The sequence below is a fragment of the Crocuta crocuta genome, unplaced genomic scaffold, assembly GCF_008692635.1.
Source record: "Crocuta crocuta isolate KB4526 unplaced genomic scaffold, BGI_CrCroc_1.0 scaffold88, whole genome shotgun sequence".
Taxonomy (NCBI): Eukaryota; Metazoa; Chordata; class Mammalia; order Carnivora; family Hyaenidae; genus Crocuta; species Crocuta crocuta.
The window spans coordinates 3,051,056-3,063,159 of NW_027532420.1; positions in this window are offsets into that span (position 1 = coordinate 3,051,056).

The window sequence follows — 12,104 nt, forward strand, 5'->3', positions numbered from 1 at the left end:
AAGGCATGGAATTACTATATTACAGATGGAATGGGGTGGACTGCAGGGATTACCGGTTTTATACATGGATGCACAACACGATGAATTGCATCTTTTAAATCCTTCAGCTGAGATTTCTGAAAGTCAAGATCTCAGAATCTGGCCTTAAATCATGAATGTATTAACGGCCAAATTTGAGGAGGAAGCAGCTGACAGTGAAAGCATTCAGATCTCTTTGGAAAATAAAAAAATAATGATAAAAAAGTGAGGAAGTGGACATAGCACTATGTGCCCATTGTAATCAGCCAACCTTTTTTCCTTCCAGCTGCCGCGGTTTAGGATAATGGTCACTGGACACACCATTAAGAGACATCAGAGGAATCTGAAGCTGGATGATTGTACGATGGTTTCATTTTTTACTTTTATTTTTCAAGTTTATTCATTTTGAGGGGGTAGGGGGAGGAGCAGAGAGAGAAAATCTACACACTGTCAGTGTAGAGCCCGATGTGGGGCTCAAACTCACAAACCACAAGATCGTGATGTGAGCCGANTTTTAGGTCTATGAGTAAAGATGAAGATAGAGGGACAATCAAGGCCATACTGCAGAGAAATCTGTGCTAGGTATCATCAATTAGCATATGTCACTTGCACTTTCCTAGTGTGTCCACGGTACTTAGGACACTGACTAAATGGGTGGCGTAATAAGCCTACGTTCATGTGTGAAACACACTGCAGGTGGGGTGTGAACCCTCTTAACAACCTCAACTAGCTGTTACCCTAGAGGCCAGAAGAGTTCAGGAAGCCATCCTAACATGGGCGCTCGTTATAGAAATACCTCTCATTCCATTATCATCCTGAAGACCATCACCTTGTTCTTGACTTGAATCTACGCCTCTGAGTACAGTTTAAGTTAAAATTGGTCTTTCTAGTAGTACTGTCATACTTTTAACAAATTGCGAACTTAATACGTATTTATTTTACAATTGTTTCTTCCTGAGTTTTGTGCTGAATTATGTCTTCTCTCTTCTGACCTTGCTAATCTCATTTTGCTTTCTTCAGACACAAAAAGGATAGTTTGACTTCATTTCTGTTAAATTTGATATTCTTAGATTAAACCCATCTCTACTGACTCACTGAATGCAACACATTTTCACTCTCCAACACAATATCAGTGTGTATTTTATTACACCAACTATAAAATTCAATCCAGTAATAAGCATGTTTTATAGAACATGGATGAGGACGACCCTGTAGAATACACTAAACCACTTTTTAATCTATTATGCATATATGTAAGCTCTGTTTTGATGCAAAATAATCCTGTATTATCATAGAACTGTAATTTGGCATGAATAATGAAGGGATTCATTTACTGGGTTTTCTGATTTTTCAGACACTTCAATAGTTTTAAATATAATATTCAAGAGACGACAGGGTGGCTTAGTCAGTTACACGTCTGACTTCGGCTCAGTTCACCATCTCACAGTTGGTGAGTTCAGAACCCTGAATCGGGTTCTGTGCTGACAGCTCAGAGCCTGGAGCCTGCTTCTGTGTCTCCCTCTCTCCCTGTCCCTCCCCTTCTCGCACTGTTTCTCTCTCAAAAATAAATGAAGATACAAAAATTTAAAAAATACAGGGGTGCCTGGCTGGGTCAGTTGGTTAAGCGTCCAACTTCGGCTCAGGTCACGATCTCATGGTTCGTGGGTTCGAGCCCCACATCAAGCTCTGTGCTGAACATTTGCTCAGAGCCTGGAGCCTGCTTCAGATTCTATGTCTCCTTCTCTCTCTGTCCCTCCTCCACTCACACTCTGTCTCACTCTGTCTCTCAAAAATAAATAAATGTAAAAAAAAATTAATACATACACATAATTTTTCAAAATAAAATTAAGAACACTAATTTTTCTAACCAATTTCTTGAAAGAAGAGTAAAAAAGAATGCTCTTAAATTATAATAGTAGCACTGACCCCTAAAACTGCTACAAATAACAACATAGATTAATTTCAGTATTAGCTGTGACAAAATATACTTTGTCCATTCTTTGAGATAACATAGTTCTATTTTATATAGTTAGCAATTTTATTCAAACATCTGTAGAGCATTACACACACACACACACACACACACACACACACTTCAAAGAATAAAGAGAAACATTCTTGAATACTCTCTACACGTACTGGACATAATTAGCAGATAAAAATCAATATCCCTCTGGCATACACTTTCATCAAGGACTCTATTTAATAAAATTTTCTTTTGAAAATTAACAGCCAGTGTAAATACTTCATCTAATCTGCTAAGTCATTCTTTCATTAGTATTTTAAAGGCATTTTTAATTAATAAAAATCCCATTTTGGTTAAAAAGTACAGACAAAAATATCTCAGAATTATAAATATATGTATTAACAGAAAGGAAATGTATCAGGAATATGTGTATTTTTATTAATAATATAAATAATCAAGTTCTGATGGTAGAACTAAATTATATGTTTATAACCACTGAGAGCATTTAACATAAAGACTAGAGAAAAGGTGAATGTAACTTATTTCTTCTTCTGTGATATAGTAACTAAAGACCACGTATGAATCTTGGTTAAAATAGGAGCCATTTTTAGGTCTATAAGACACAAGGAAATACCATCTTGACTAGAAATTGCTGAAAACATACTTTCAGAATTACATAAACTATAAACAGAGAGTATTATTAAGGCTAGTGATATGTAGGAAAGAAATGGTATTGGCAAAGGGTTTACTCTGGAGGAATCTGTCCCTCACATATTTATATATATTTTCTTACTTCATTACTATGGCAGTTGCTGTGTAAGAACCCCTACTTCTAAAAAGGAAGAGAACTTAGAGGAGTCTGGGTAAGATCTGGCCTAAATACATAGGAGTTAGGACACTCAGAGTCCATGTGTTCTAGGGTCAGAGAGAGCAAACTTCAAAGCATGTAATGACAGGGCACCTTGATGGCTCAGTTAGTTAAGCAGCTGACTTTAGCTCAGGCCATGATCCCACAGCTTGTGAGTTCAAGCCCCACACTGGGCTCTGTGCTGACAGCTCAGAGCCTGGAGCCTGCTTTGGATTCTGTGTCTCAGTCTCTCTCTCTGCCCCTCCCCTGCTCATGCTCTTTCTCTCTTTCTCAAAAATAAATACACAGTAAAAAGAAAAAAAAAAAAGTATGGAATGAGTAGCATGTTCCCACCAGAAACATGGCTGCTGCTATAGTTTTTTACATAGTCTGCATGCATATCTTCAGTTTTCCCTTTAAATGTTCGAGAAATCACCAAGATACTTCCAGATTTTTTAATCCTTGCTAAGGAGATGCAAGTGGATCCTGCGTGCTGACGAGAGTCATCTTCATTTAATACAAGTATGTCAGGTGGAACTGACAAAGCCAAAGGTGGACAGAGCAGCTTCATGGCCAGCAGTTGCTTCCGGTTGAGAATTCTGTTTCAGAAATGCTGGACTTTGAAATTCAGATTCACTGTGGTGAGAGGGGAGATCCCTTTCACTAACGTTTGTTTTTAGGTTTGTGTCTTTATGTAATCACTATGGATTTTTAGGTTAGTTACAGATCTGGTCTCAGAACTACTGAAGCAGACTCTCTGACACTGGGGTCCAACAAAATGAACCAGAAGATCACCAAGTGATTTTTATGTCCACTCATGTTTAGCTGTTCACGAGGCACTAAGCATCCAACTTCGGTTCAGGTCGTAGGTTCAAGACAGCTCGGAGCCTGGAGCCTGCTTTGGATTCTGTGTGTCCCTCTCTCTTGCACCTCCCCTGCTTGTGCACTCTCCCTTTCTCTCTCTCAAAAATAAACATTTAAAAATAAATATAAGTAAATAATTTTTCATTCTTAAAAATATAAAAGGATAGTAAGAAAAGAGAAAAACAGTAAATCATAAAAAGAAATTTTTTAAACTGAAAATTATTAAGTCCAAACTTTATTAATAAAGTTACCTTCCTAATAAAATATAATATATATTTTCATAAGTTTTATAAAATTATAGTCTCTTTATAAAAAACACAATTAAGCTTAATATGCCATGAGAAGAATATATTAAGCAATATAAAACAAGCATCTATTAAGAGAGTGGTTATCACAAGACTGAGTATTATATTTTCTATAGACTTTTCGAGAAAAGGTAATCGCTGGTGCCTTTCCCAGAGACACTAATTTAATTGGCCTTGGCCTGGGACATAACTTAGGCTTCTATGTTTTTCTTATTTGAAATTCATGGTGGATTTGAATGAGTTATCAGGATTTAGGTCCAAGACAACACAGAAAGCAAACACCAATCAAGAGAAAGTTAGTAAAATTGCAAAAAGAAATTAAGACAAATAAGGCTACAATAGTCTTAAACCTTTACCACTGAGTAATTTAGCTTTAAAACTGAACTGTTAGAGATACAAGGATATGTTGTCAAGAATGTGAATTTAGATGTAAATTAGCCTAATATTCTTGGTATTTATAGATCAATAAAAGAAAAAAAAATTATTCTTATACTATTACTAATAAGCATAAGCATAAGTATTGGTTAACTAATCTGATATTAATTGTGCAAATACATAGCTTTTGTGAAGCAATAATAGAATGCTCTATAATAGTAAATAACAATTATTATTACAAAATAGACAACAAGGTGAAGTAAATCTTTTAAAAAGATACATTGGCACTGCTTTCTGATAAGAAAGTAAAGTTGAAAATGAAATTAAAAATAAATAGAAAGTACAAACCAAAACCATTTTCCCCAAATGGCTTCTATTTTGAATAAAAAGAAAAACTGTAATAACCACACTTGGTATCTGCCATAACACAAAATGATTTTCAACCCATTAAAGCTCTGACATAAACTGGAGGTAGAACTTCTGAGTGTCATTTGATTAAAAACAAAACAAAACAAAATAGCATCAGTGGACGATTACAATATACTTATCACATCCCTTACTGGTTTCTAGAGCTTTCAGTCTTCAATTGAGGGAGATAAAACACCCCATCCCTTTTTACTGCCAAAGAGCTGGTCTGAGAACCATAGAGTTATTTTATTTCCCTGTAGACACTATCTACTTAGACCATTTCTCATCAAAGTCAGGAACAAAATTCTGATAACATTGTGTCAAGAAGGACTATGATGCAATTCGTGTCCATTGAAAGAACCAAGGGGCATTAACTCTGAAGTCTGTGGTAGTTCACTTGCTTTCACTAGAAAGGAAAGGATTGCAGGTGGCTTCAGATTATTGAGTGTATTTAGTTTTATTTAGTATTAACTTTCTTTTATGTTCCTGACACTGGATTAGCAAGAAGGGTTAAGCAGATGTTTGGACCTGAAGGATTCACTATCTGGCAAACAACGGGAACCTTGAAGAAGCTAATGAACACCTTGAAAAAGGAAGCTGGTATGATTCAGGAACAAACATCCCCCCTAAAAATAAGATGAATGGGTGCTAAAGCCAAAGTAAGTCAATAATGAAATAAAATATGTATCATTTAAGAAATGAATAGGTAATGGGGCGCCTGGGTGGCTTAGTCGGTTAAGCGTCCGACTTTCGCTTAGGTCATGATCTCGCGGTTCGTGGGTTCGGGCCCCGCGTCGGGCTCTGTGCTGACTGCCAGCTCAGAGCCTGGAGCCTGTTTCAGTCTGTGCCTCCCTCTCTCTCTGACCCTCCCCTGCTCATGCGGTCTCTCTCTCTCCTAGAAATAAAATTAAAAAAAGACATTAAAAAAACGAATAGGTAATTTTAAAAGTAATATATTTGATTATGATATTCTTTCATAGAAATTCACTAATTTATCATTTTAACTTTGAAGTAAAATCTATAGACTTTGTTTTTTTCATTTGAAAACTCTGTAATACATTGCTGAGATATTTGAAATACCATAAGATGAGAATAGCTATATTTAAAAATAAAGTTATTTTAATATGTTATCAGGGTATAAAATGTAATATTCCATGGAGGTGACTGTTTAGTGAAAGTAAGATTGTTAAACACATTACTTACTGGGGATACTTTTGAAAATGTTAAAATGTTTTCTGCTTCATTCAGTCGATCAAAATAAATGGAATTAGTTGTATTTGAATGTAATGTAGTATATATGAATCCAAATGTAGTTTTTAAAAATTTTTAATTTTACTTTAGTGTTTATTTTTAATTAACTGAGAGAAAGAGAAAGAGAGAGAGCATGCACATGCGCATGAGAGAGAGAGAGAGAGCACAAAGCGGCTCCAGTGTCCAAGCTATCATACAGAGACTGAGGCGGGGCTCAAATCATGAACCAGGAGATCATGATCTGAGCCAACAACTGACAGTTAACCAACTGAGGCACTCAGGAGCGCCTAAATGTACATTTAAGGAAATGTTGAGGCAGTGATCTGCAAACATGTATTGATTAATCTATCTTTCCTTATTGATTTGACATTCACATTTATTATATATTAGGTTTAAAAGTGCTTGGGATTTTTATATATTATTAAGTTGTATGGTTATTTGAAATATATCTGAAATATATTTTATTTGAAATATAGACTAGCCAATGATTTTTGCTATATGGATAAAGCCACCACCACTAAAAGATGAGAGAAAGCCAAAACTAAAACATAAAGAGAAAAAGAATAAAAAGAAGACATAAATGCGAAATCAAGCTGACACTCTAGTTCATGGTTACAATAATTTGTAAGATACAAGTATATTTCTGTTTGTGGGTGCCATCAGATAACAGTGTCTAGTTAATAAATTCTCCTTTCCTGAATCTGATTTAGATTCTTTATTATAACCAAATATGCACTACCTGATACAAATTACAAAGTGACAGTCTAATTAAAGGATGTGCACAGGTTGCCAGGATGAGTACGACTTTTACCCAGGCTCAGAAAGTGAAGAATAAATTATCAGGATGGGCTCATCACTTTACAAAAACTGACACTTGAATGTCTTTTCTTATATATGTGATTTTTATATAATTAAAATCATGTTTAACTACCCAATGACTTGTTTATGTCTTTAAAATTACCTCAAATTAAAAAAAAACATGCATATGATATGAATCTTAATTGATACAATGCACTATGTACTTTAAGTTACAGACAATATTTAAGCCAAGATGACATTTCTGTTTGCTTGGAGAAGATGGACAACACTTCAAGTGTCGTGTTTAGCAAAATCTTTTAATATACACAGTGATTTCCAAATGAACTCTATTTTCAGTATCTTCGATTACATTATAAACTATTAGAATGTAATAATTATAACATCAGTCTCTACAAAATTTCTTACAACTACCTGCTATATAAATTTATCAGGATAGCTAGCTAGTACCAAATATAAAAAATTCTGACTACATGTTAAAACAATGATATTTAGGGGTGCCTGGGTGACTCACTTGGTTAAGCAACTGACTCTTGATTTCGGCTTAGGTCATGGTCTCATAGTTCATGAGATCAAGCCCCATGTTAGGCTCTGTGCTGACAGCTCAAAGCCTGCTTGGGATTCCCTCTTTCTCCCTCTGTATCTGCCCCTCCCTGCTCATGGGTGCTCTCTCTCTCCCTCTCTCTAAATAAATAAACATTAAAAAAAAAAAAATCAGTTGACAATTAGGGGCACCTGGGTGGCTCAGTTGGTTAAGAGTCTGACTCTTGAATTCAGCTCAGCTCATGATCTCACCATTCATGGATTCATGCCTCATGTCCAGCTCTTTGCTGACAGCATTCAGCCAGCTTGGGATTCTCCCTTTCTCTGACCCTCCTTTATACATGGGTACCATCTCTCTCAAAATAAACAAACAAACAAACAAACAAAAAAACAGTTGACAATTAAAGACTACAAACATTAGAAAGCACTATCCTAAAAAAAGATTGGTCAATTTACAGTATGTTGTGATGTTTTGATACAGGAAAGAAATAAAATAACTGCCCCACAAGTGAAGAAATAGTATGCATAAAAAGTCTGTTTATGATACAAAGGATTAATAATTGACAATAACATTTTTTCATTAAATTATTATACCTGATGGAACACTGAAACCTTAAAATTGGAGTAATTATTGTATAACAAAACATTTTCTGATTTTTTTATTGTGTATACTTTGTTTTATTTTATTTGTGCTATATTCGTAATTATGGAAAAAAAACATGGTAACTTAAAATGTCACATTTTTGGTGGCAATTGTCTTTTATTTTTACTTATTTATTTTTAAATTTTTTCCCGTTTTCATTTGAATTCCAGTTAGGTAACATACAGTGCAACATTGCCTTCAGGTATAGAATTCAGTGATTCATTATTTACATATAACATCCGAGCTCATCACAAATGCCCTCCTTAATGCCCAATACCTTTTAAAACTTTTAAAAAGCAATGCCATGTACTTGTTTGTGGCAAGTACATGCCATTTTTTGATTCTTCATCGTAGACTACAGAGGTTAAGTTACAATTCATGACCATCAAGTTACAATCCTATTTCAACTACAGGAGTGCTAATTGTAAGACTGTGTATGAACTCACTGTGGAAATTTCCCTGATCTGAAACACCAGTTCACCTACACACATATTAGTTGGACAAAGCCTACTCTTGCAGCCAAAGTTCATTAAATTCAAGTAAACAAAGATGGCATGATTTCTGGAACCAGATTACGTCATTTTAAGTCTTGGCTCTCTACTAGGTGGGGACTTCTATTTAATAATCTGGTTCTGAAGATATAATAGCCATATAAAAATGTAAACAAATACTCTGAAACCAAGGGAAGGGACACTTTCCTCTATCCATCACAGAAGGTGGTAAGTCTTTTGAAGAGTATGTTACAAAAGTGTTGTCTGCTTAAATTAAGCTTTTCTGCATTTTAAGTTGCGGTGATAACTTTAGGCCTCTAAAGAGGGTTAAAAGTTTAAATTTAAATTCTGCAAACTTTAAGAATTTTTGATAATTCTATACATCTAAGTAAGTTTATATCACCTAAGACTTCACCTATTCTATCTTTTACAACTCTATACAGTCTATTATGTAATAGGGCACGGTAATTCCTTGACTGAAGACATTTAGATCCAGAAACGGAGAATTGTCAAAATAAGCATGTTATATTTGTTTGGTTTCATATCCATTAAAAACAACTAATGGTTTACAATGAACTTCAGGAAGTGGCGCACATGTAGATATTTGTCAATTAACAAAGTTACCAATCAACCCAATCTCCCCTAAAATAAGGCATGTTATGTAATTTTTGGTCTATTTTCTCATACTCATTTCTTCTCAGCCTGGAAATTGTTATTTCCACTCATTCTCTCTTGTATTTGCACTCACTGATCATCCATTAAGATTCAGTTTGAATATAAACTTCTCTAAGTCTTTTCTTGACATTCACTCTTTTGTTCTTATAAATGACCTAAGAGTCCTTTTTCATAGTTTCCTATTGCCACCATTGAGCTCTCAGGTTCTATCTTATTATCTACATGTTTCTCCATTTCTCCCTGGATTAGTAGTTCCTTGAGGACAGATGCTATTATCCATCTTTGCTTTCATAAGAAGCAGCAAGGTGGTTAGCACGTAGTATGTTCTTAAATATTTATAAAATGAAAAAATGAACAAATGAATGAATGCAAGAATAGAAAAAAGTAAAAAATAAAATTAAAAAAAGGAACCTGTGTGATTAACTGTTAAGCACCTAGCTTGTGTGAATATGTGTTCTCACAAGCTAAAATTTTTCACATTAGTTTATAACTAGAAAGCACAGAGCAGGAAAAACTGTGACAAGAGTTGCAGAAACGGAAATAAATTATAAGGTTTCTTAAAAAAGGAATGAATAGTTAAGGTTTTTAAAAAAACAAAATATGGCAGGATTGTATACACAATGAAATTTTGAAGCCTAGTATCTAATTTTGCATTATAGGTTGGAAATAAGAAAGAGATACCATCAGTAATGTTACAAAAATGTTACTTTTTAGGGGTGTCTGGATGGCTCAGTCAGTTAAGCCTCTGACTTCTGCAAGGATTATTCTCTTGCAGCTTGTGGATTTGAGCCCCATGTCGGGCTCTGTGCTGACAGCTCAGAGCCTGGAGCTGCTTCCGATTCTGTGTCTCCCTCTTTCTCTGCTTCCCCTACTCACACTCTGTCTCTCTTTCAAAAATAAATAAACATTTAAAAAATGTTACTTTTAGCGCAGCAAGTTAAGTGCATACTGTACACATGCACATGTTGTAATATAATGAAGAGAAACTTATCGTTTGTGAAAAATATCAATAAAGTTTAATTTTTATAAGTGAGAATTTTGAAAGGGATTAACAATTACTTATAAATAAAGCATTAATTCGCCATTTATCAGTTTCTTTAAAGATTAGTGATGATTTAGTGCATGGTTTACTTGCTCCTCAAAAGAAACTATAGACCATGATCAGAAAATACAATACATACACACACACACACACACACACACACACACACACAGAGTCACCCACACACACATTTGTATACATATGTGTGTCTGTATCAAGTGTACACACAAACAACTATAAATACTAATTTTAAATTATTTTATAACTCTCACTGGAAATATATTAATTTCCACTAGTCAAAGCCAAAACTATAAAAGTGGCCTTTTTGGCCATGACAACCTGTAAAATCTGTCACCTTCTTTAGGATCTATATGCATCCTCATCATTAATCATTTGTATTCAATGACCAAATTAATGAAATATACCTTAGGAATGACTTCAATTTTCTATGCGGTGCTAAAGTCATCTTCTGCTAAAATAGCAGAAAAGTTCCTTCTAAGTTGGCATAAAACTGAAAAGAGGGATCATGTTGAATAGAAAAATCAGAGAAAATAATATCCTAAAGGCAGGGATCTTAAATGCCAAGTGCCCTTTCCCAGCCTTAACCATTCATTCTGAAAATGGCCTATCAAAAAAGCTTAGAGGGAGCAGTTTAATTACCGTTCCTTTGACATATGTAATACATTTTCACTTGCAGGCCTGTGCATTTATTTAAGGCCAAATGTTGTACAACAAAACTGTCCTCTAAGGTATTTCTTTCTACCATTTTTCCCCAGTTAGCCTACATAGCGATTTTTTTTAAATAACACTGTCTTTCTTGGAGATATTTTAAAATAAGACTTTAATCATGTTCCTCTTTAGAAATAATACAGCCCAGGAATGGAATTAAGAGCTCAATTTACTTGTGAATGTCAACGTAATTAAAATATTTAAATACACCTATACATAATGCTTTTTATCTATACAGTTTTCTTTTTCTGAATCTTTTCTACACTGTATATGCCAATATTGATACTTTCACTTGCTTATACTTCCATATCTGTATGTAGGTACATACCCTTATTTGTGTAAATGAATAAAGACCTCAATGATCAACTTCCTTTGGTGGATGGAGCAGGGACATAGTCAAGGTTCATACATGGCACAGAGTACCATTACTGAAATACAATAGGGGCCTCTAAGAAAGAAAGAAAGAAAGAGCCTACCTTTTTTAATTCCGCATCCTAATTGCAATAAAAATACTAATTTTCTAATTTAATTATCTATGTTGGATGTAAAGAAATAGTAGGTGAAGAAACTATAGATAGGCATATAGATATATCCTATATTCATTATTAGCCTTTATCCTGTTATACAGAGCTACATACAGCTACATATAATGTTTCCGAAGGATTAAAAAGTCTCTTTAAGAATTATCCATGTATCACTAATACATTAATATATATTAAGTTTCAAAATTTGTTCAAAAATAAGACATAAGTATATATAGACAGATCTATATAGATGCATCTCTACCTGTGTACCTTTTGACCAAAGAAAAACACAAACTTCAACAACAAAACCAAGAAGTTTAAGTAACATTGGCAAACTTTCTCATTTCATAGGCAACTGCAATGCTTTGGTGGATCTAGCCTATGCAGTCATTTCTGCACAGTTTATTTGTAATCTTAATATGTTCTTCTATCATATACAGCTACAAGCAAAGTAGTTTTTAATGACTTCATTCCTGGTAAAATTTGTCACAAGAAAGTATTAACTATCAATCTTCCTTACCCATTTTATAAGGGTTATATGAAAAGTAATTTCAGAAAGGGCCTCAAACAGAGGACTCCAATAATCAAGAATGGTTCAGAGAATATT